The sequence below is a fragment of the Capsicum annuum genome, chromosome 4 (genome assembly GCF_002878395.1).
Source record: "Capsicum annuum cultivar UCD-10X-F1 chromosome 4, UCD10Xv1.1, whole genome shotgun sequence".
NCBI lineage: Eukaryota > Viridiplantae > Streptophyta > Magnoliopsida > Solanales > Solanaceae > Capsicum > Capsicum annuum.
The window spans coordinates 179035127-179040375 of record NC_061114.1 but is presented as its reverse complement, the minus strand read 5'-3'; positions in this window follow the sequence as shown (position 1 = coordinate 179040375).

Here is a 5249-nt window from a genome sequence, read left to right as displayed (position 1 = left end):
TTGTTTCTTTGAATGTAAGTGAGATAATTTAAGGGGAAGTGAGAATGCAGTTGCTATGGCGGAACTGGTCGGTAGCGGTGGCACTATTGGTGGGGATGGTGGTGGTTGCCGGTGGCGCAAACGTGACATACGATGGAAGGTCGTTGATAATAGATGGGTAAAGGAAGATGTTATTTTCTGGTTCTATTCATTATCCAAGAAGCACCCCTGATGTATGTCTTTCTCTCTTTTAATTCACGTTGAATTTTGTTGTTTACTTAATTTCTTTTTGTTTTAGTAGTGATATTTTTATTCATGGATGTATATCTGTGCATTCATCCCCTCATGCATAATACATAAGAGTTGTTTACTCCGAAATGGATTCAAAATTCTATGTTTATGGATTCTGGATTAAAGTACGGGACTATTTGCTGGGTTCTAGATAGTATTTACTCATACATGACTTAAAATTATTGAATTCAATCAAACTCAAAATTAATACTAATGTAGATCTGCAATTCCTGTGCTTCAGTTTCTATATGATATTATCAATTTAGTTTAATATGTATATAAAATACGCATAACTAAAACTGTAATTAGTTAAGTCATATAATTTAATTGACTCGTAATGACAAAAACTGTAACTCTCATCTCAGTCAGATCTAATTGCATTTAAATTTGTTGAATTATACCAGCGTCCTACTAGTTTTTAAAAAAATTAGAATTAAAAAAACATAGTAGAAAATTACAATAAATAATTTCTTGTTTATATAAATTGTTGAGTATAGTTGAGAAAGTATTTAGACTTGTTGGAGGAATCAGTTAGTAAATATAACAAACAAACATAACTAATTAATAGTTGTTTTTTAAAAGAAGAGACTCAATAATTAAGGACTCGATATTTGAATATCTTTTACATTTGAATATCTATAACTTGGAGTCTTGGATGAATCCGTTTGTAAAATGTAACAAACAAACATAATTAGGAACTTTTCGAAAGCGACTCAATCATTAAGGACTCTATATTTGGCTTATGTACTCTCTTCCGTTCATTTCTACTTCTCTACTATTTTAAAAATATTTGTTCATTTTTAACATATGAAGAAAAAATAATTATTTTTTTATTTAATTTTATCTTTTGATTAGTTATTTATCTTCAAATCATTTTTCAAAGTCTAATATTAAACATCAAGAATTAATAAAAGTAATGTAATAAAATAATCATTTCAATCATCATTTTCTATAAGAAAAAATAAATGGATGACGTATTTCAATCATCATTTTCTATAAGAAAAAATAAATGGATGACGTATATCTTATGTTGGACTAAGTGTGACAAACAAACATGACTAATAGAGAGACTTAATAATTAAGGACTATTTACTCCAAAGAAAACAACAAAGATTTTCTTTGGTTTATAATTAATCTCAAAACATCTCCACCAACTTTCATCACAATTTTTTCCAATTTCTTCATTTTCACTGTTGGTAGAATTACAAAACAAATATCCCTTTTTTCAAAATTTTGATCGACTATAAATTTAAAAATACTATATGTTGACTGTTGTTTTTTTGGCTTTTTTTTTCTCCCACATCATTATTTTACAATTTGGGGAGGAGGTTTTGGAGTTATAAAAGAACTCTTCCTCCTCCCATCTGAATCTTCCCAAAATTGTTCTCTTCTCTCACAATTAATAGAAAAGGTTGGGTGCTCGGAGATTAAACCTATTTAGCTGAACTCCGTTATCAAATTTTCTGATGTCTTTATTTTTAGTATTCAATATTATTTATCGGGTATCTATTTGTTAGTATTCTGTCTGGCTCAATGGTTCTGAATCATTTCATTTCACTTAGTTGTTCCGTTTTAGTGGAAAAATTACCCGATTTTCCCAAAAGTGGTATCAGAGCCAAGGTTTTGTCTGAGTATGGTCTGTGGTTGTAGCTTTGCCTGATCTTCCACATCAGAAAAGAATTACTTTGGTCCTCTTAGGTTGTTTGCAGTTGTTGTAATATTGAATATTTTTTATTGAGTCTGTAATGGAAAATAAAGATAAAAAAATGAAGGACACTATTACAAATATTACACCGGGGGCATCGGGCTCCTCGTTATCATGGTTGAGGTTCCCGTTGTCCAGTCTGAAGTTGGCGGTGGAAATATTTTATGGTACTGAACATTTTGGCATGTGGCAAGGAGAGGTTTTGAACTCTCTTTTCTAACAGGGTCTTGATATTGCAATTGAAGAAAAGAAATCAGAAGAGGTAGAAGAAAGAGATTGGAGTATTATTAATCGGTTGGCGTGTGAAACAATTCGATCGTGTCTGTCCAGAGAGCAAAAGTATGCTTTCAAGAACGAGACTTTTGCGCACAAATTATGAAAGGCTTTGGAGGATAAGTTTCTGAAAAAGAGTTTTCAGAACAAGCTCCTTATGAAGAAAAGGTTGTTCCGATTTGATTATTAACAAGGTACTACTATGAATGAACACATCACTATGTTTAATCTATTAGTAGTAGACCTGTTGAATTTAGATATGAAATTTGAGGATGAGGATCTGGCTTTGATGTTGTTATCATCTCTTCCCGATAAATTTGAACATTTGGAAACTGCGTTACTTCACGGGAAGGAGAATGTTTCGTTAGATGTTGTTTGTTCTACTTTATATAGTCATAAATTGAGAAAGCATGATAAGATGAAAACCAAATCAACAATATCCGAAGAAGAATTGGTGGCAAGGGGTCGTCAGCAACGCCAGACTAAGGGAAGAAGAGGAAGGTCTAAATCAAAGGGTCGAGCCATTGCCAAAGATGAGTGTGCTTTCTGTCATAAGAAAAGGCACTAGAAGAAAGACTGTCCTAAGTTGAAAAAGAAAGGGAAGATTTTGCAAGATCTGCAAGATGCAAAAGTTTCAGAATGCAAAAGTAATGCAGAATCAGATGTTTCCTTAATTATTATGCCTTCAACACCATCTCATCTAGATGGGTGGATATTGGATTCAGCATGTACCTATTATATGTGTCCTATTTGGGAATGGTTATTTGAGTTTCAAGAACTCAATGGTAGGGTTGTCTACATGGGTAATGATAATCCATGTAAAGCAATCGGGATAGGTTCAATCAAGCTGCGGAATCATAATGGATCCACCAAAATTCTGAGGGATGTGGGGTACGTTCCAAAGTTGAAAAAAATCTCATATTAGTGGGAGCTCTTGAATCTAAGGGCGTAGTTGTGATGATACGAGATGGAGTTCTTAAAGCAAATTCAGGAGCACTGGTGATGTTGAAAGGCGTGAGAAAGAACAATTTGTATTACTACCAAGGTATTACAGTGTGGGGACAGTAGCAGCAGTAACTTCTAGCACCAAGAAGGATGTTGAGGTAACAAAGTTGTGGCACATGCAGTTGGGACATGCTGGTGAAAAGCCCTTGCAAATTCTTGCCAAGCAAGGATTGTTGAAAGGAATGAAGACTTGCAAACTTGAATTTTGTGAGCATTATATTCTGGGAAAGCAATGAAGAGTGAAGTTTGGCACTTGCAATTCATAATACCAAGGGTATTTTGGATTATGTGCACTCAGATGTGTGGGGACCTTCCAAAACTCTATCCATCGGAGGTAGGCATTATTTTGTCACTTTTATTGATAATTTTTCCAAGAGAGTTTGGGTGTTTACTATAAAAAACAAGGATGAAGTGCTTGGAATTTTCCTTAAGTGGAAAGCTCAAGTTAAAAACCAGACGGGGAGAAAGATCAAGGTTCTCCAAACAGACAATGGAGGAGAATACAAGAGTGATCCATTCCTGAATGTATGCCAAGACTGTGGCATAGTTCGACACTTCACTTTTAGAAAAACACCAAAACAAAATGGGGTGTCAGAGAGTATAAACAAGACACTTGTAGAGAAAGTTCGTGGTATGTTATCTAATATTGGGTTAAACAAAAAATTTTAGGCTAAGGCTGTGACGTACGCTCAATATCTCGTCAATCGTTTGCCATCATCTGCTATAGGTGGCAAAACTCCATTAGAAGTATGGTCTAGAAAACCTGTAACTGATTATAATACTTTGCATGTTTTTAGTTCTATTGCATATTATCATTTGATTGAATCAAAGTTGAATCCAAGAGAAAAGAAGGCTATTTTCACGGGCTTCAATGCTGGAGTAAAGGGATACTGTTTGTGGTGTCTTGAGTAAAAGAAGATGATTAACAGCAAGGATATTACCTTTGATGAATCTGCCATGTTGAACAAGGTAAATCTAGAGAAGCTGATAGTACTATGTAGCAGGTGGAGTATAATCCTAAGCAGGTGAAGTTTGAGAAAACAGTGGTGACCCTATCACGAAGCACCACCACTGACTCTACTATGGCAGAAGAAGAGTCAGATAAGGAAGAGGTTTTGGCCTAAGAACCTCTGCAGCAATCAGAACCAATTGCAGTTAGAAGATAGAGATGAGAAATTTAGAAGCCTGCTCGTTTCACTGACATGGTAGCTTATGCACTTTCAGTTACTGATGAGATATTCCATCCATCTACCCAGAGGCCATTCAAAGCACAAAAAGTGACAGTTGGGCAGGTGCAATGGAAGAAGAAATACAATCTCTTAAGAAGAACGAGACGTGGAACTTGACACAACTATCGAAAGGTAGAAAGGCAATTGGGTACAAATGGGTATTTGCAAAGAAAAAAGGATTTCCTGATAAAGAAGGCATTCGCTACAAGGCAAGATAGGTGGCTAAAGGCTATTCTCAGAAGGAGGAAATTGATTATAATGAGGTATTTTCTCAAGTTGTAAAACATTCCTCCATTTGAATTTTGTTGGCCTTGGCAGTACAATTAAATTTGGAGCTAGCTCAACATGATGTGAAGACCGCGTTCTTACATGGTGATTTGAAGGAGAAAATCTATATGACTCATCCAGAAGGATATAAGGTTGCTGGAAAAGAAGATTGGGTTTGTAAACTTAGCAAATCATTGTACGGACTGAAACAATATCTGAGACAGTGGTACAAATGATTTGATAGGTTCATGAAGGGTCAGAAGTACAAGAGAAGCAAATACGATCATTATGTGTATTTGCGCAAACTTCAAGATGGTTCTTACATCTACTTACTCTTATATGTTGATGATATGTTGATTGCAGCAAACAGCCAAGTTGAGATTAACATATTGAAGGCTCAAATGAGTAAAGAGTTCAAACTGAAGGATTTGGGGCAAGCCAAGAAGATTATCGATATGAAGATAAGCAGAGATAGAGAGAGGGGAAAACTTTGGTTGTCA